The 21,014-nt window shown below is 40.8% G+C and overlaps 1 protein-coding gene across 6 annotated transcripts in view; it reads left to right on the forward strand.

The window, feature by feature from the left end:
• APLP2 (amyloid beta precursor like protein 2) overlaps nt 1-21,014 on the forward strand; it is a 50,611-nt gene that overhangs the window by 397 nt on the left and 29,200 nt on the right. The gene's annotated exons all lie outside the window — the stretch shown is intronic.

A 21,014-nucleotide genomic window follows, 5' to 3' on the forward strand; every position in this document is an offset into this window, starting at 1 on the left:
GCGGCGCTGCCCAGCGCCGCCGGGGCGGGCTCGTCCTGCGGAGCCTGCCGGCAGCGGCGCCGGGCAGGGAGCGCGGGCGGCGGTGACCTTGTTCGCCGGGGTTCCCCGGGGGCGGCTCGGCGGCGGGCAGAGGGCCGGGACGGGCATTGTCTGGCGGCTCGAGGTGCAGGCGGTGCCGCCGGAGGGGGGGCTTCGCCGTAGCGAAGCTGGGGCGCTCTCGCCATCTTATCGGGCTGCGCCTCCAGGAGCGAGCTTTCCTTCGGGTGAATTAGCGGAGGGGACTCCTTTTATCACCCGAAGCCAGCCTTTCGCTGGCATTGCCCTGTTGGTTATGAAGGCAGTAAGATATGTGGCGTGGGCAAGGTGTCTTTACTTGCGCGCAAGAGCTGATGGCGACATGGAGTTTGACCAGCCTCTGCAAAACCCTTTTCGGGGTCGGTTTCACCTTGTTTTCGGTAAAGCCCTCCAACTCGTTACCGGAGGCTGCTTATCTGGTCAAAGATTGCGGGATTAACTGCCTCATTTCACCGAGATACCTAGTTTTCCTGAGAACTGACCTCTGCATTCTTGGCACCGTAGCAAGAGCCGTGAGCTTCAGATTGGTCTAGAAGCTTAGGAGAATAGCAAAGGGTAATTTCATAGAGAAACATCTTGGTTAGATGAATCCATTTGGTTGCTCTGTGCTTGATAGAGCTTGAATAAATCTATGATTTTAAACTGTTACATTATCTTTCAGAGTAAAGCTTCACCCAAGTGCAAAGGGTGTGCGTTTAATATAGAAATAGCTGAACTGTCACAATTTTCATATCAATAATGAGAAAGAAGTGGTGGTGGGGAACTTGCTGCTTTATCCAACTTTCTCTAATCTGGCTATGTATATAACAAGGTGGATAGGAAAAAATCCTAGCAGTTTAAAACTTTATGCTGTTACCTATCTATTAGGGTGAACCAACAAAGCAAAGAGCAAAGTACAGGCTGAGCTTCAAACATTGCAAATAAATAGAGTTTAATAATCTAAGCCTGAATCTTGTTTGGAGAGGCAAAACTGCTAAGTGTGTCTTGTATGGATGAGTATCTTAGAGTTGGGCAAAGGTCAGACTTGTAGCTACTTGTGAATGGTTTGATTTGACAGTTTACGGTAGAATTTAATAAGCTTGGTTCAGCAGAACAGCTACCTCAGTGTGATACAAAAATCTGAAGCCCTAAGCTGTGTGCAATTACTAAATGACAATAAACATGGTTCTTTAATATTTCTAATAGATGTTCTGTGAAATTAGTCTAGTTCGTGACTTTTTCTCTGCCTGCTTATTCAGCTGCTATTAAGGAATGGTATTCCACCTACTTTGTGCCAGTCTTTCAATTAAATTGCTATAAATTAATGGAATGTGACAATAAATGTCTCTGAAAAAACTTGTCCTGAGGTTATTTTGCAAGAARGATAACTTAAGACTCAGTAAGGCTGGTCTGAGGGATTCTAGCTAATGCTGAGATCAGGTTACTTGGTGGTAGAGGACCTTCCTGGCTGCATTAATCTAATCTCTTGCACCTGTTTAGAAACTCTTCCAGCTGTAGGTCACTTCCTCTGTCATATCTGAGACAAATTCAACTGCTATTCACATCCCTCCTGGAAGCTGGTGTTGCTTATGGACTTGTGTTATAAAATGCCGACTTCTTTCTTGAAAAACAAATCTAGCCTTAACTTTTTTTTCCAAAACCTTGCATCTGTCAGAAGACGCAGAGCCTAGGATTCACCAGTCATAGGATTAGTAAAGGTTTCAGCACGGAGAGAACGCACCAGTGTTATCTCTGAGTGCCCCGGGAGGGGTAGCAACTCCTGAGTGCAGGGGTGTTGATCTATTTGAGAAAGATAAATCTGGGGCTGCCGAAACAGCTTCTGCTCATCTACCCTGTTCACGTTCTCTTCCAGGCTGTGTGTCCACTCCTAACCCTCTACAGTCTAGTCTGCATTAACACAAATTGGTACTGGTTTGGGGTTATGTTAGCGCATCAGGCTGTAATAAGTGGCTGTTTGGAGCTACTSTTCAGGCTGTTCAGCCATTTCTGCAGCAAAATTTACGTCCCCTGAAGGCATGACAGCCACCTTAGCCTGCTGACGCCAATTTATGATTTGTAACATTTTAATTTTTATTTTCGCTGCATCCTCTACCATTGTCTTGTCTGTGAGGAACCGCAGTCTTTATTTATTGCTGCTAGATTTGCTGAAGAACAGTATCTTGATGCAGAGCTTAGGGAGTGAAATGGTTACTGCTCTTGTTTTTTACTATGATCATTGCTGGATGGTATCGGCTAATGTGATGAAAAATATGTAAGAGATTGATTTTTAGTAATAAAGATGACACTTAAAATTGTACTGGAGTTAAGGAAAATGCATAGCAATGTCTGCATTTATTAGTTTAGTTGGATTGGCATGGTCCCATTAGGTGGATTTTCTTTCACTTGATTATCTTAGCTACCAGTCCCTATCCCTAGAACACCCAGTAATCTTCTTATCTACTACAATTTATTTTTCGTATTCTGTTCACAGAGGCAGGGGAGTGTCAGGGTTGTGTTTTTTCTTTTCTTTTTTTTTTTTTTTTTTTAATTATTGGTATATAAACCTTTATGCTGAAAAGGGCGTTCCCAAGGGCTTGTCATCGGTGACAGTCAGTTTTCCTTTAAGCTTGTCATGTGTTGATGGTAGATAAGCTTCCTCAATATTTCTTCCAAATGAATTTGAATTTAAGAGATTAGAAAACCACCGATACCAGCAGTTAATGATGCTTTTCTCCCCATAGTAATGTGTGTCCTAAGGTTATGGTCTGAATTCAGTGATATCTGTATTTTGCTTGTGAGTCTGTAAGAACTTCAAACAGGACACTGAGAAAAGAAAATAATCTATTCTAATTTGATCTGTATTCTGATGATAAACTACTTTTGCTGTGCCCTTGAGGCCTTTAAAGATGCAAAGTTTCTTTTTTATCGCTTGACCTTTTTGTATAATCAAATCTGAGGCCATACAGACTCGATATTACTTTTTAAAATCATATCTGTTTTTAGTGGTCTTTTTACAAAGCTGTCTTGAATACCTGGTTTCCAGTACCTATCCATTTCAGATCACCAGGATTGGGGGTGAGGAAGACAACACGTTATCTTACAGCAGAGCTGTGCGGTACATGTCATTATTTTTGTCTGGTACGCTTAAATTTTCACCAACAGAAATATCAGTCTTGTGCCATTTCTGCAGACCTTAGGGACTTCTAATTGCCTGCTGCATTGAACAAAGAACTCCACCTAGGGGAAATTTCCACTTCTGTGTTGAAGTCCTGAGTAGAAACAGCTCAGTAAAATTCCAGTCTTGCATGTGGCCTTTAGTTTGCTTTCTGTTCCCAAAACTTGACTTCCCAGTAAGTGTCAGGAAATACCTTATGCTTTCATCTGCAAGCAGTTATGTCTAATGTCTTTTCAAAGCCTAAAGAAGGGTTTCTGTGAAGCATAGATGCATATATGGAAATAAAGCAGTCCAGACGTACGCGTGATATTGCAGAGAGGCTCTGGAATTTCTGCTGCATTATAGAACGCTACACGAAGGTAAGCTCTGCTCTTTGGAGAAGGCCTTCAGCTCTCCTTGTGTTTAACGTGTAATGGCATCCTACTTACGGCCACTCTAGAATGTTATTTAGGCATTAATGTCTCTGTACATTGGATTAAACATTTCTGTTAATATTTTCATTACAACTCCTGAGAATTATTAAAAATTCTGTTATATAGGTAGCTATAGATGGATGTGGGCTTTATTTTATTTTATTTTTGCCTATTGCCCGTTCTTCAACGCTGTATAATGTAAGGAAGGATTAATGTAGTGTTTATCTTCTATAKAACAGCTACATTTTTCTGTAGAAATGTTCTTGTAAAAATTTTGACTTTCTTCTTTTTCCTATGTGCCAACCTTTTGGAGGCGTATGGATTAAATCTTGTAAAAATAACTGATTTTGACTGTAGCATCTGCTTCTGCAAATGCACTTCAGCCATAAGAGTAATGTTCTTCAGGTGGAATGCAAGAGGAGTATACAATTTTCAAATTCTTATGTTAGAACAAGAAAGCCTTTGCCTCTGTTTCTACGCTTTGGCATTTCAGGTTCTTCTCATAACTACTTACATTTTTCTAAATTGAAGTAATTCTTCAGATGTTTGCTCTTGTGCTCCTTATGTGCAGTCAGACTTGATGCTGTTGGTTTTTAGTTCATGCAGTCAGAGCCTCTGAAACATCTTGCTAATTTAAGATGGTACTGACTCTTAATTGGGATCTTTCACATACTTGCAGTGGCCTAGAAACCGTTCTGGTAACACTTCCAGTTCAGTATTGTACTTGAACTTGTAAGATTGTCCTTTCTTTTTTTTCTTAAGAAGTGCTGCTTAACCTGTGTCTGCGCTCAGAATGGGCATGCTTTGCTTTCTCTAATAGCAGCCAATTGGTTACAGGAAAATGACATATCCTACTGCTGGATTTACCTTATTGTTTACCTTACATGAAGTCATTAAGACACTTTGACTATGTTCGTTTGTAATTGTTTCTTCCATTTTCAGCCCCTTCCCTTAGGTGCCATCAAGTCCCAGGTCTGTGGGGAAAGGGGGAGGTAATGGATTGACAGCATTGTGTAAAGTCCCAGAGTAACTTTTCCATATTCATCTTTTTTTTTGTATGTGTACAGCTCTAGTGTGAATTATAAAACAGTAGAAAGGAAGATGTGAATGGAGAGAATTGTCAGGGTTCTCTTTATCATGGTTTATCCAGAAGAGTGTACTTGTTTCTTTCCTCTGGTTTAGGGAGAACTGTATCCAATGCTCTTCATGGGATACAGTAGGCTAAAAGGTAACTTTAGCATGTTACTACAGTTCTATAAACAGGCAAATTGTACTTCTGTTCAAGTTGGGTGCTGTAGGGGAGAGAAACAAATGAATCTTCCTTCTTGAGAGACTGTTAGTCTCACAAGGAAATATGCATTTTGGGGGAAAAAATAGTTTGGCTGATATTCCGGTGAGTCATCTTTTAAAGTTATATTTGCATTTCTTTTAGTTTAGAAATCCCTGCACCAGTAAGTAGCTAACTCCACATGCAGACCTTGCATGCAGGGGACTTTTATATTTGTTTTTTAAGCTCATTCGGCACTAGATTTGCTACTTTCACCCCCTGCCTTTCTTCTCAATTGGAGTTAAGTATATAATCCTGACTAGGTTTTCTTAAGCTTTACTACCCCATAGAAGTACACTGAAAATCAAAAGGGAAAGATAGATTGAGGTCAAATCCACCTTCTTACATTGCTGTAAAATGGCCAGTAAGTTCTAATGCTTGTTCCACGATCTGATTGAGTTGATACTTAAAACTCAAAATCACATCTTTAAATGCATTTGTAAAAATGTAACTTCTGACTTTAAATGAATGATCAAAATACTAATGTTCTGCAAATGGCGTTAGACTAATCTTTCTAGCAGCAAAATGTAGCCAGCCTGGCTTTATGTAATCGGGTGTCCACCTGATCAGATACGCATGCAGCTAAGCTGCTTACCAGCTCTTCATTTTGAAGTACTACAGTGGATGTTTTGCGTATATCCAGTGGCAAAAAGAATCACATACTTTATTTTGGGGAGGTGGACCCGTATATATGTTAAATTCAGTTGGAACATTTTGTCAGGTATACTTTTTGTAGTCACTTTTCCTGCTGTCAGCAAGGACCATGTTCTTGTATCAATCTTAAGGTTGCAAAGCCTTCCTCTTGGCTTGTATCTCTAGCAGTGTGCTAGTTACTCGTGCTTGAGTGCAGAGTCAAATGTTGTCTGTGGCACACATTTTTTTTCGCTTTCCATTTTTCCTTGTGAAAATGGAAAGGCAGATTGCATATTCATTCCCTCTGTTTCTTAAGGGATAGAACTGATCTTAAAAGTTCCCTTATTGGTAGTTCAGATAGTCTTTTGTTTTCTGTTACAGGCAGTCCTGGTGCCTGAATGTGCATTGCTTTATCCATTCTAGAGATCAATACCTGATCTCTTCTGGCCAGCTGACAAAGTAGCCTGCGAGAATTTTTTGTTGTTCGGCTACCAGGATCCTGGTGCATCGACTGCAAGGATAATGGTTTCATTGTCTTGAGGTGTTCATTTTCCCTGCACATTTTTTCTGAAGAGAACTGTGTTAGGCTTTGCAGTAGCATCTTCTAGGGATGGTTTGGGGGAAGTCTTGGTTTTCAAGCCTGCTGAACAGTGTCCGGCTACAGAATTGAAATTTAAATTAGTCCCGTTTGTGAGCCCCTTTCTGGGTGTTCATCTTCCTCTGAACCTTTGAAAATCTCAGCATTTACCTCAACTGCTAGTACTTGCAGTACAAATAGGCAGTACAGCATGTTGCTTTGGCTAGATGAATCCTTTAGTTATGAAGTGGGGTCTGAAGCTGTTATTCCATGCAGTGCATGAACTTTAGAGAAGGGACAAAATCAATAATTGTTTGGCTTTGATGGCTTTTCCGTGTTTTCAGACTGTAAACTGAAAATCATTATAAAGTGATGACTTTGAGTTCAGTTTATCAAGTTGCCAGATATGAAGGACTTAAATTGCCCACGTGATTTAGATGCCTTCTGAAGACACGAAAACTGAAGATGGGAGCTGACTCTTCTTTCCCAGTTGTGCCAGGAAAGCACCTGAAGTTGAGTTTGTTATTTTTCCAGGGAGCTGCTCTCTTCTGAAACCTGCTCACAAGCAGTGTTTGCTTCATGTTCCTTTGTTTTATAGCTTAATAGATAAATATATAAAAAAAAATATAAAAATAAATAGCTTAAGTGTTTTATCCCTTTAATTCTGGGGTAAGGCACTGAATCATCAGTAGTTCTAGGGTTCACCTAAGCCAATGTGACTAATATATGGTACAGTACAAAGGTATAGCATGAATGATAACCACATTTCAGCATGGTGCTTCTAGGCTTTGGCTCAGTGACAGGGATACCTTTAAGTAATTTCATATAATAAGCTTCTCTCTCTAACAAAATTACAACAGTAGAAAGTATATTCTGATTCAGGTCAAGGACACGGGAAGAGAGAGGCACAAACATAAAGCCTGGGTTGGGAATCTAAGCGGTTCCTTTGTACTGTAACAGTAGATTGATACTTAGTGAAGTTTCCATTTACAAATGTTAATTATCATCTTAGTAGTGGTGACTTCTTGGTGAACAGATCGGGTGAGATGGCAGCCAGCTGCACAAGAAATGTTTAAATAAAAGTAGTGTTGAAAATTCCTGTACTTGTTCGGGTCTTTTCTCCACCAGCAAACGTTTGTTGTTTAGGTTATGTGTTGAGGTGTCAGTGTTCTGAAATGTTGGTCAGTGTCTTTTACTCTTGCACTAGAGGAAGGTCTATTTTTCTGTTAACTCTCAGTTATAACAGGGGCTTGTCTCTGACTATTTTAGTGATAAGTAGAGGCAGTTGGGTGAGAAGAGGCAAGACCTCAAAAATCATCTTCTGGTGATGGTCCAAGAGTGGCCCTAGCCTGGGTTTGGTAAACTACCTGCTATTTTCCCGGAGATGTCCTATGTTAATTTCAATACTGAGATGCCTAATCAAAAGCCAAACGCTTTCATTTTTAATCTTTAGGCTTTTCTTTAAAGGTTCTTACATTATTTTTAGATCCAGCTCCCTGCCAAATTGTCTGTCTCTCTTGCTCTGGATTTTGGGTTGATGAATCCTACTAGTTATGATGTCACTACATAGTGTGAAATGACAGCAACAAAAAAAAAACCCGTGTAGATCCCATCTAGTACGATGACCTTTATGCATTCATGTAAGACTTCAAGTGRATTTGGATTGCATATTCAGAGCAGAAGTCTCTGCTTAGACGTAAGGTAACCTCTAGTATAAAGGTTTTAATCGCCAAATTTTCTATTTGGTTTTGGACTTGGTGTGACACATTATCAGGTCCGAGTGAGGGCTTTTTAGTTGTTTAATCTTTTCCCATTCATATTGGGACGATAACTTGCCAAAAATGGTCCTAGAGCAATCTTCATTGATTATAGTAAATCRCTAATACTGAATGTTGGTTGCAGGCTGGCTGACTTCTTACGCTGGTAGTTTCACAATAATTGTGGCCTGAAATAGAGGGGGCCAGATTTGCTTTAATCTGCTAAGTATTCCTCTCAAAAGATTAAATGCAGAATGTTGATTCAAACCTGTGGTTTGAGTTCCCAGTGAGTATATCGGTGTTTGAACATGCCTCTTTTTCTGCATAATTTATCAAAGCTCTTTCTGAAGAAATTATATTTGATGTCTACTTCCTTTTACGCAGCAAGATCACATACACGTTTAGAAACGCAAAAAGAATGAAACAATGTCAGGATTCAAGTTAAACGTGTTAGCTTGTGTAACGCCTTGGCCAAAAATTAGCTCTCGAGCGTAGGATATGGCAGCACCCAGGAACTTGCTTAAATGTTGCTGCCTGTCAGGAAAAAGGGAAACTGAAATCTTTGAGTGTGTGTGTCATCATGGAAACCCGTTCTTACTCCTGAATGGAGCAGGATGCTTGCGGCTCCCATTTGCTGCAAATAAGATTAAGTGCTTTTAAGTCGTTTGACGAGTTGCAGATTTTGAAATAACTACCTAATTTCCAGAGTCGTTAGAGCCTCGTAGCCCCAGCACTGGAAATGTCAAGCAGTGGAGAAGGTTTTTCTGCAGTAGCCGGTCAAGAAACTTGAAATTTTGTATTAGGAATGTATTGGCGGGTCAGATATCTGCCTTCAGACGTCATACGCGAGAACCAGACCCCGGAAGAGGCCGAGTGAATTCTTGGAAAGGGATGTAAAGGGAAATATAGGTGTCCTTGTGAATGTGAGAAGCTTGAGCCTGGGATTGAGAGAATCTTGTCGTGTTGCACGAGGCAGTCGCTAACCTTCCCTGCTTGAAGAGCACAGCAATTGAAAGGGGCTAATTGGAGGCTTTAAAAACAAACAGAAGAAGTGTTCCAGCCCCCTGTCCCCTCCATCTTCTGTCATTCCTGATAAATGCTGTCTTGTTCAAATTGCATCAATACTCGCTCTGCCACAGAGCTACTCAGTATGTGGATATTCCGTTTAGGGCAACAGCCGCTTTCTCAGAAGCAATTTACCAATAACAAAGGCAGAAGATGAATGGCCTGCCAGAGTGCAGGCTTGATGCAATATAATATTTTGCACTGCTGTAGCTCTGTGTTGTCCACAGCTGGTTTTATGGCTTAAATCACAGCTTGTGATTTGCTTAGGTTCCTCATCTTCTGGCTACATGCTTATGCTTTTGCTTTTATCAGCCTTTTCGTTGTATGTGTGTTAAAAATATATTTGAGTTTGCGAAAGAGAACTTACAGTAATCACAAGAACTGACCTGTATTACTTATGTTTGATTCCATACTACTGTTTGTTTTACGTACAGTGTTTTAGATGAATTAATCATTTTAAATGCTTGCATCTTGCTTCAGAATGTCTTCATTTCTCAGGTAAAGAGCCAAAGAACTAGACATCAAGCAGCTGATCACCTCAAAGTCCTTTTGCTTCCTCTCCCTATCCTACCAGATCCTTCGCTCAGCAGTGTGGCGTCAAGGAAGACTAACAAGAAGAGCTGGATTCCTAATGTAGCACGGCTGTTAAAACTGTAGCAAATCTTCTCTTAAACTGGTTGAAATGTAAAATCTGTGATTCTGAAAAAAGGAATGATGAAGTTAGCATTGACATTTCTAGGTTTAGTGAGATCCTTTGTGGTATTATATTGAGGAAGCTTCTGCAACTTGCTTCACATGGTAATTAACCTGATGAGAAGAGTACTTTTCAAAGTATAACCGTATGGAACATTTTCCATAGGACATCTATAGCATATTAATTCCCTTGTTCACTTCAGTGCACTTGTTAGCATGGACCATTGTGTATGTATCATACAGCCCTATTGTAATAGAGGCTGATGTATTTCAAAGAACATTACAGTTCTGAACTAGCCGATGCAATACTTTTTTTAGACAGGAGAATGCAAGCAGCTAAACTAGTTGCTCCAGAAAAGAATATTATGAAGATAACCACAAAACTTTGGGCTGAAAACTGCACCTATACTGTAAAGGAGAAGCGGAGAGCACCACTGGCTAAGATTCTTAACAGCCTCTGCTTCAGGAAAAAGTAACAATGACTTCACTTCGCTTGCCCTGTTGTCCTTGGTTTCAATTCAGCTTTTTGTGTTTCCGATCGCCATCTTTAAGAATTCTTGCAAAAAGTTAAACCGTTGTTCCTCATTATGTATGTGGCTTCACGGCTTTATTCATGCTGTTCTGTTATTGCATTTAATAATTGGTGATTGCTAGTTCTATCTTGATCAAATAACTGAGGGTATAACAAACATTTAGCTACAGCTGACAGCAAAGTTAACTGTCTAAGACAGGCTTAATGTGGGCAGCTGTTTGTAGCTAAACTTTCAAGAGCTATTTGCTTGGTGTTGACTTTGGGATGCATTGCCACTTTTATAGTTACTATCTTATTAAAGAGAATGCTACTGACCGGCCTGTAAGCTGTTTCTCATGTCATAACGGGGGAGCTGACAGATTTTTATTGTTTGTAGCAGTTAGCTCAAAGTACTCTAGATCTAGTAAAACAAGAGATTTTTTTGTTTTGTAATATTTGCCTGGGAATGACTTCTGTGCTTTGGAATATCTGTTCAGATAYGTTTCGGAGCAGCATCCATCTGTCAAAATGTATCTACATCACATTTAAGATTACGTTCTGCAGTGATAAAGAGGATTAAAATAGTCTTTATTAACATTAAGCTGCAAAATACACCACATGTCACGTAAAGTACAAAATAAAGATACAGACAGCACATTCTGGAGTGGTACAATCTGTTGGCATGTGTCAGGACGTGAACATCTTTAACTCTAGCCAGATTTCAAATGCTCATATTGCTGAAAGATGAAACTGGTACTGAGTTTGCACGTACGAACACTTGGCCTATTGTTGTGTGCACAAACACTTTTCTGTTTTCTTTTTGTCTGCTGTGTGTGAAGGGATAGTAAGATCCCCTCTGAAACACCTGGGCTCCTGAGCGAAGCTTAAAATTGTGTACTTAGCAACATTTGCTAGGATGCTTCCTGTAGTGGGGAGACCCTACTTTTGGAAACAAGTAGTGAGCCCAAAGTAGAGGTCTGCTTTTATTATTCCTGCCAATCTGGGCTAGTATTCCTCTCCCGTTCACTGATACAGGTATAGCTATCAGTGTATACATGACCTGTAATGGAATTGTGCAGCTGGATAGCTGGTCCATTCACCAAGGCTGTCCGGGCGTTAGAACTGCCAAACAGCCGTGACACACGCAGCTCTTTTTTGCCCATTAGCTAACTGATTTCCCTCCTCCGTCTTGAAACAGTGTGTATCTGCAGTCAGATGCAAAAATCTTCTTAGAATCTTAGAAGCTTCTTCATTTTCTTAGAATCTTCTAAATGTTCCTAGCCTCACATTCTACACAAATTCACCCTGAGGTCCCTTGATACAAGTGTCACTGCCAGCTAGGTTAGTTATGGATTGTGCCTGGAGAGGCAACCTCAAAGACCATTAAACCCTAGTCTGTTAAGGAACTCATTTGGGCCCACAATGTCCTTTTATTTGTCCAGAATAAGGATATTAGAATGAGATGTGCTTCTAGCTGTCTCGTGGTACTGCATCTTCAAGCTATAATTTCAGCATGGCTCATTCTCAGGTGCGGCTCCAGTATGAGGTGAGACATCTGAGTATGTTCCATAATGCTAATTCACTGCTGTGATGTGCTTAAATCTGGTAAGCTTAATATTTGTGGTTGAGATGCATACACGATCGTGTGTTTGAAATATAAAAAGCCTTAGTGGGACATGTCTAAAGTCAACTAATAAAAAACAAACCCATCACTCCCTGGGGTCATAACTTTATGCAACCTTTTCATCCTTTGACTCTGCAAAAACTCTATTGAAGCTACGCAGCCTATGGCTAGGAAAATGGTGAATGCCCTGTTACATCAATACTCGAATCAATCTGCCCTCCAATCACCATGCTAGTGATGGGATTTATATGTTAAGTCAGCTTTCCCGTTGCTGTCCAYGTCTGCTTGCAGGTTCAAGGAAGGTAAAACTTGTATTTGACAGCTGACTATTTCTTCTGTTGGCTCTCAGTAAAGGTAAATACACTTAAGTGTGTAGCATGTTGGACAAGGAGCATCTGAGCAAGCAGAAAAGTTTCTCCAAGAAAAAGCAATCAGTGCCCCTCTTCTCATGTTTAATAGGCTTTTCCAAACAGGAAAATAAGTAATTGTTTGGGATCCTTGCATTCAAAACAATACATCTTGAAACTTTTCTTTACTAAGTCTTTAAGCCTAAAAATAGTTTTACTGTTGAGATGACCAGACTAGATGAAAGGTTAAATGAGAATGTACTCTTTCTGTCTTTGTTTTTTGGGGGGTTTTGTTTGCTTGTTTTTTATTTTTTTAATTAAAAAGAAAAGTAGCACTGCCTTTTTGAGAACTTGAAGTGGGATTTCAGTTAAGGTATGGAAGTTCTCTGTGGATACTGCCTCTCTTTCCTGAAAGCAGAACTAAATTGTCTGAAGCTGTTCTGCATGTTCTTTTTCAAACGCTGCAGTTCCCCCCGCTGTTGCAGAACTGGTAGTCTTTGCTTCCAGGTTTGCACTAAAGCTTTCAGCTCATAATGGTTTTTTGCTTCAAAGACTTTACTGAAGTATCCTATATTTTAGAAACTTGTCAAAGAACTGACCATTGGGAGTATGCAGCTGATATATCTGTGTCTTCCACCAATCTAACATTCGATTGTGATTCCGCTAAGTAGACTAAAAAGAAGAAAACACCACTCCTTGTCCCCTGCCTTGAAAATGTGTAGAAAATGTTTAAGAAAACCTCAAGGAAATAGGGTGTCATGTACCTGGAGTCCGCTTTTTCCACTTAAACCAGGAAGGAATTGTTGACAAGAGGTGAAAGCTCGTTTTACCAAAGATAAAAGCCAGTTCTCCCATTTGGTTTTGATTCTGTGCAATGCTACGCAATCTAATATAGCTTAATAAACTGAAGAGCTATAAAGTTAGCATATGAAAACCAGGTATGCATGTACAGTCCGTTAACTATTACAACAACAGCCTTGAAATATTTGTGGTTCTATGCTAGCTGCTGTTGAACAAGCTATACTTTCTGGATCAGCAAAATAGGGAGAGGGGATCTGAACCTGGCCAGCTTTACTCTGTGCTATGAATTACTACTTAATTTTCTAATAGCATTAAGCAGTTATTCTAAGGAACGATCTGTTGCTTCTCTTAAAGTAACTGTTTAAGACATCCATTAGAGTTTCAGGATGCTGGCCTAGCTGTGATATGACGCTGTGACTATTAAACCCCAGCTGATAAATTAATGCTTCAGAAATAAAATGCTACTAAATTAGTCAGGATTGCTTTTAAAGAGTAAAAGATTGAAATCCATTAAGCCATTACTGAGGTCCTTTCCTCACTTTCTCTGACCCTGCTGCTGACAAAACTTCAGGGGTACTTCAAAAGGCTCTTTGTCGTTTGACCTCTCTCTTCTATTAGATTGCTAAATCTGGGTGTTTGAGCTTTTGTGAATAGATAGAAGTCCAGCATTTATCCTGGCCTTTGAAAGAAGGCAGAAAGCTGTGAGAATCAAGCCTAAACACAGCTATTAGAGCCAGGATCCTTCAGACAAATGCCTGGCTGTTGGGCGCCAAAGTTAAAAATAAACAAACAAGGAATTCACCATCTGACTCTTGGAAGTAAGGAGAAGCGTTGATCCAACCCATCTTCCCAGGCTTCAGCCTCTTTACTGCTCGAGTAAGAAGCGCTTGTCATTCTTGCCTCTACTATTGCTTGCTTGCTCAACTCCAGGTTGCCAGCATTAGGGGAAGGAAACTGGCAGCCTTTCATCAGTTTTATAGCTGTTTACTGGGATCAAAAATAGCTGCAGTCAGGCAAACTGAATGACCAGTTTTATGTGAGAATTTGAGAGGGCTCTGCTAAATTGATTCTTTCACAGTTATTTTTTAGCCATAAGTGGTAGGAACTTTTCCTAATGAGCAGCTGAACTGAAAACTAAAAATTCTCAGGAAAATATTCATGTTGAGGTTTTGTCTTCAAGAAAAAAAAATCATTATTTACTGTAGCTGAATAAACTTAGAGTATCAGAATAGCAATCTTTAAACATCCAATGCAGGCATTCTTATAGCATTGCTTTCTATGTCCATGTATGTTAAAGGTTCCTAGAACAGAGGAATTTTTTTGTATGTGAGCAATGATGTTAAGTGTTGCCTGAAAGATGCTCTATAACAAGTTGTAAGTGTTTCTCAGAATAAATAACAGGAGGAGGAGGAGGAGGAGGTGTGTGTGTGAGGGCTTGTTTTTGTTTTAAAATTTCAATTTGCATTGTTTCCTAAATGTATTTTTAATAGGTGCTAGAGTTAAGTTACCCATTCTCAGTAATGTCTACCAACTGCTGACTATTTTCATAGACTTGTAATTTGTACAATTAATCTGTGCTTTTAAAAGAACTTTAAAACATACCCCCAATTCGGACACTGAAAATAGCAAGACTGGTTGTTGGTTTTTTTTTTGGTAACCTGTTAGTTTTGGTCTGGACCAGCATATGCTTGGCAAAGCTCAGGGAGTGACAGCAAAGATTAAAGCAGCCCTGTACTTTAGCTGTGGGCTTCCTATTTTCAAAAGAAGGTCATTAGCATGGTTTGGAAAGCCAGCACTTTAAAACCTCATGGTTTCCCCTTCCAGATTTCAAGTTTCACCTGGACTGTTTGCAAGTCAGACTTACCAGTGAAATTAGTGTTTCAGAAGATTGTGAATTTGGGGATGGAAAGTGATCAGCATGACCTGGAAAGCTTCAGCATGGGTAGAGCCATTCCTGTTGATTTATTCCTGTGTGCTAGAGGGAAGTTGTTGTGTGGCTTAGTTGCAGGACCTTAAGATACCAAATGAGTGTTTTATCCTGTTCCAAAACAATTGCAGTCTGTGCACATAAATAGCCAATCTGTAATACTGAGTAGCATCTATGAAGGGAGGTAGGCTTGAGCTCACAAATGGTTCATGCCAAAACCAAACTGTACTGCAAACTTCCCACTCGTTACCTTTTCTTTCTCTTGCAAATTTTTTTCACATATTTTTCATTGCCGCTTCAAATTCTTGATGCTCTGGTAAAATAGACTCTTGAATTTCTTGCTTGCTTTTTGCATGGTTGTGTTTTAGATTGCAATCTTTTTATCTCAATATGCTAAACTGATCAGATGCATGACTACACTGAGCAACCACAGGTTTGTACAATGGTATCTCCATTGTGGGCTTTTTTGTGAAGCTCCCAGTGAGCTTCTAAGATCTCTGAGGCAAATATTTGTGGTGTTTCCCCCCCCCCCCCMTGGAATGCTGAATTGGTTTGAATCAGTACTTTAAGGGTCTGTTGTTTCTTGCCTGACAATAATAAATTCTTTTTCTCTTGGTCTCCTTTCTGCCACTTCTGTGCTCTAGGAAAAAGGTTAACCCTTTCTTGAGATTTTGTGGCAAAAAGAAAAGCGGCGTGCATGTGATTTGTGATGACTTTAGGTCTAGAATTTATTTTTGCTTCAAAAAATTCATGTGTAATATCCTTCTGAAGCGGTGAAAGATTTTGTTAAACGCGCTTCCCTGTATATATGAAATCTCTGTATCATGGTCACTGCAATGATTGTATTCATTAAGACTTGCATAGCTCAGGTGCCTTAAGATGGAAGGGAATTGCTATCAAACCGTGTACTGAAGTTGCTTAGGAAATAGCCTCTCTCAATACTCCTGCTCATGTAGTGCTATTGTCAGTGAAGGCTTTATGCTGTAAACTGTCATAATCCGTGTTAACGGTCAACTCGGTAATGAAAGTTAGATCTGAAACGATAAAGCCAAGTGTTTTTTGTAAGCAGGGTGAAACAGTATTAAATCACAGCCACTCTTCTTGCACTGTGTTTTGGATCTCCTTCCCAAGTGTCCAGGAAGGCAGAATTGCCCTGACCAATTTTCTGCCTTTGAGAATAGACTTTATCATTCCCCTGTGTATGCTCTAAGACATTTCCAAAATTTGAATCCCTCCACAACCAGTTTCTATAAAAATAGGTGTGGGATTCTACTTTGAGCCACATGGTGTGTTCCCCATGACCTTTTTCTTCAGATTTTGAGTGTATGTGAAGACATTAGCTTACACTGAAGTATTCACTTACTGGCAAGATAACAAGACATCTTGAGTCTCTGTGGTTCAGATGCCCAAGTAATTCATGTGGGAGAGCAATAATTAGTCTTGCTGTGCAGGACAGAACGATGGCACAGATTGGAGCAATGAGGAGTTGAGGATTAAGCTGGGCTGAGCCCAGCCCGTTGATGGTGACCTAAGGCAAGTCACTTGACTTTGTGCCTTCGTTTAGCCCAGTAATAAATAGGTCTAGCCTGTGTGTGCTGTAATCTGACTTAGATTCTCTCCATATAAAAAAAGGTACTTTGAATAGCCCCGTTGCTGTGTTTTGCTGAAAAAGGGAAGCGGGCTGCTACCAGGGCAGTCATCTAATACTTTGCATGAAAATTGGTCTTTGCGTTCTTGTGACTAGCAGAAGGCAGCTTGGCTGATAAAGTGTATTCAGACCTACCTGTGCATTATGTAAGGGTTCTTAATGGTATAATAGCACTGCCTACCTCTTCCTACAGTTCTTCTCTCACCCCTATTTTATAGGGTAGCTCTTGTGGTAAGTCGCTCCAGTCCCAGCCATTAGACACTAGCTTTAGTTTTGAAAGCTTGGGGCCTATCAATTAATCTGTGTAAAGGACGAAGTTTTGAGTGCATTAACGTTTTATTCAGGGAATGTTCCAATTGAGTTGTTCTGAACTTTGACTCTCTAGGGGTAGAAAAGAGGATGTTGAAGGCAACCATGTTATGCAACCGCCTTCAGGAAGCCAAAGCTGAATCGGGGGTGTACTGAATTTGGTTGCTGCTGCCTGAGACTAGCTGTGCACCAGTACTGCTTACAGTATTGCTTTCCCTATCTGAATGTGGCAGTTCCTGAGTGCAAACGTCTGACAGGCGGATTATCTGCCCGATGACTCATGTAGGCTCGGTTTACGGAGCATGATAAACTAGAGGAGGAGGGGGAAATAGCCTGCTATGCAATTAGTACAAATTCCAAGGGCAAAAAGGCTGCCCGTGAGACACGATTGCTTGGAAATCTCTCTTTTCCTCGGTAAAAAGGCAGAGGAAAGTGCAAAAGCAGTAAAGAGTGCTTTGGGCATCAGCATTGTTTTGCTCTTCGTAGTGCTACGATTACTGTTGGTCCATATGAAAGTACGTACTTTAGTATCGCCGACCTTCCGAGTGTTCAAGACTGTGTGTTGGCTGTAAAGAGTGATTTTTAAACTGCGCCCGAGCTAGTAGTGCAGCTCCTGCACTTGTTTCCCATTTTCTGCTGGTACAGAATTCCCTACCACAAAAGTCAATAAAGGACAAGCAGATGAGAACTCCACCCCTTCCAGCAAGTTAAAGTAAGCCAAAGACTGCTTTACTGAGATTTCTACCGTTTAAATTCAAAAGCAAACACAGGCCGGTATTATCAGCTCACACCAGATCTGCCTGCAGACAATAATTCTTCCTGTCTTGGACCCCTGCCCATGTGCATTATTGTAATTATCAGCAATTTAAAAAAAATAAAGCAATAAAGCTAGGATGAGCTGCTAGTCTGTAGATTTACTGCCTGCTGTGTCAGACATTCATTAGCCTTCCTGGGTTCAAGCCACCTATCCGATGAATACAAGCAGGAAGAGAAGCTAAGAAAAACAAAGCGTGAAACACAATTTCAAGCACAAATTGAGAGCTCTGCTTGTGTTTACAAGTTATATATCCCAAACCAGGGAAATCTTAAGCATTCTGTTCAGAAATTCTTGCACATAAAATCCCTTTGCCTCCTTTCCCCACTTTCCAGTTGAAGTATTGAATTGCTTTACACTAGCTTACTGTAAACCTTTAATTCGTGGGTGAGATTCACTGCAGTGAACATGTTCTGAAATGTGCAGCGTGTGGAAACCCTGCGAGGCTCAGCTCTACAAGTTCAACCCAGGTGTCCTCCTCCTTCCAGAAGCTTCAGCTTAAGTCTTCAGATCACACTGCAGTGGTAGAGTTTGTGACTGTAGCGCGTGTTGAGTTTTTATTTTAATTTCATCAAGGACTGATCTCTTCTTATGGGAGGAGAAATCCCGAGGTATTGTAGCCCTGGCGACAGCAGAAAGGCAGGATGTGCGACTGTGCGGAGAAGCAGACGAGTCCTTGTGCAAATGCGTGTACTGATTTTTTTAGCCAAGGAAAGGGTGGAAAGTTAAAATGTACACATTTAAAAGTCGCAGACTTGAGTTGTGTTCCCAGGAAGGCTGGTAAGGTAGTGAGCGTTGTTTTTGGGTCAAAGGAACTGTCAGAATTCCTTAGGGCACTTAAAGGAGTTCCACTGATATCCTTTTATATGTGGGGGTTACACTGGCATAGGACAATCTGTGGTGGTGACACCTTTGTGTTGCACTCCAGACAGAACAGGAAATATGCTTTATTATTATTATCTTTTTTAGTGAGGGTGGCAATTGTAATTTATCTGAATAGGGTCTGTGCTGAACAGCATGCTCTAAAGCTGTTCAGTTTGTGATGGTGGTGTGCACTTTCTGATTTAGTAAGCAGTATCGCTTTTGAGGAGCCTCCCTTAAGTAGAAACAAACAACACAAGTGATCTTTTGAAGTACTAACGCTTTTCGTCTGTCAGTCTAACAGCAAATAGCTGTGGAACACTTATTACTGTTCTGGGAAGGAAAGCTGATCTGACCTGTGGACTATCCTACAAAAGGCTGGGCATTTTCTTTTGAGCTGGCAACTGCCCTAGGCACCTATTAATCTGTGTTTTCTGGCCAGCGAGTCAATGCAACTTATATTCTTCAGCTTCCTTCAGCAATTTATAAATTTTAGGGGCTGGAGTTTCAGTTTTAAAGCAACTTAATCTTCCCTGATCTTACCCAGCAGGGCTGCTCATGTGTTCCTACAGATGAAGCCTAATGTGAAGTGAGCTTGAAACAAATAAAGGGAGTAGTTTTCTGCACAGTTTGAATATTCACTTTGTGGTTAGAAGAGCTGGATGGTACCGAGTAGCAAAAGGCAGGGCTGTCCAGTCTATGGATGATGGGTTGGATGTGGCCCACCAGACCCACTCGGTCTGGTCTACAGCTGGCTCCCTTTCCATCCCCCTTCTCCTCTCCAGAGATCTCTGACCCGAATGGGCAGCATGAGTTTTGCTAGCAGACTGTCATCGATCTTTCTCAAGCCTTGCAGCCCTTCTGCCCTGTGACCCCCGTGCCGGCAGCTTTCATCGCGCTCAGGCAGTAGGGAGTGCACGTGCCGCTAGCTGGCATATTCAAACTGAACAAATTAGCCGAGAGCCCACGTTTTTCTAAAATAYGTATTCGTAGGCTGTGTTTAGAAGCAGTATGTTATGTGAACTATTCTTCAGCATAAATGAAAGGTGAAGCTAAGATGTCATGCTGTTTTTTTCTACAAAATATAACAAACAGCTTTTTCTTCACAAAAGAGAAACTCCAGTCACCTTTCTACCCTGGAGTCCCCAGCAGCATTCCCAAGCTTTCCCAAATAGCATTCCATAGTGCATTAGATAAGGCAGCCTGCTCAATAAGCTGTGTTGCTATGAGGTTTAGTAGACACCAAATCCTGGAAACGTGAGGCAAGAAAGAAGGGTGTTTTTACAAGTGTGTCTCACAATGGGGTGGAGCAGGCGTTGCTGGGTATTTCCATACCCTGTGTTCTCTGGGGCTGGAATTCACAGGGAAGTGTGAGCTTAAAGGATTGCATTTGCTACAAGAGTCTTGAGATGCTCAAGGAAAGGCATAAAACATTTCTGCAGGTTAAAGTGGGCTAAAATGAGTGTTTGATTCTCCCAGGCTGTTGTTTCTCACACCCTTTCCTAGCCTCATGGATGGAAATTGCTTCCTGGAACTTATGAAAGCTTTGCTGGCAACAGTGATACTACCAAGACAGCTTCCATCTCTAAAAGTTACTCCTGCCTCATGATGTGGAGCGTGTGGATAGAACGCTGGACTTTGGGCCGTACCAGTTTTTTAGTCTCCAGCTGTGTCTTGCAGGCACGCTGTGAGCCTCCAATTTAATTTAATTAATAATACCATTTGAAGATTAATTAGAAATCTCTCTTAAAAGAACAGGATGATCAGAGGGAAGGGTTTGAAAGTCTCGTTTTGAAGCAGAAAATCAAAAAGATGCACAAAGTAGTTGCTTTGCGCAGAATACTTCTGAAAAGTCTTAACTAATGCAAACATGCCTGACCAGATAACTGGAGGATTCAGCCTTTAGCTTGCTCCAGTGAAAGGAAGCTGGCAAGTTCCCTGGACAAAGTAGCAGGATAGTTTCTTTCCCACCCCATCCAGGCCCCTCTTTTGTCCCTGTCCAGCTGTTTGTTCAGCCACATGGTGAACCAGATTGGAAGACCAATTTGGGTTAAAAAGTTCCCTTTCTTTCCTGAGTTAATTTTAAATTGAGCTTCCTGATCTGGTTCACCAGGTTGCCCCACAAACCCTTGTGCTGGAAGAAGGGAGAAGGCCTGCTTTTTGTGTCAGCAGCACTGGCTCAAAATCTTCAGGAGAGCTTAACTGCTTGAGTCTAGGTCATTCTCATCATTTCAGTTTTAGACGTCTCTGTAGAGTGCAGGTTTCTTTGCAGTGTAGCTGATACAGCTTATAAAAAAAGCCCTAGACAGTTACCTAGATTTCATGGTTCTGAATTTTCCATTGGTTTTAGATGTAAAATGAGCTTCTGATACCCACGTAGTTATTTATTCATTTTTGAACCAGAACTGCAAGGTATTGCATACATTTCAGGGGTAGATGTCAAATATTCATTATTTTATATACATTTATAGGAATTCT

This window comes from Apteryx rowi, unplaced genomic scaffold, assembly GCF_003343035.1.
Source record: "Apteryx rowi isolate R43461 unplaced genomic scaffold, aptRow1 scaffold_33, whole genome shotgun sequence".
Lineage (NCBI taxonomy): Eukaryota > Metazoa > Chordata > Aves > Apterygiformes > Apterygidae > Apteryx > Apteryx rowi.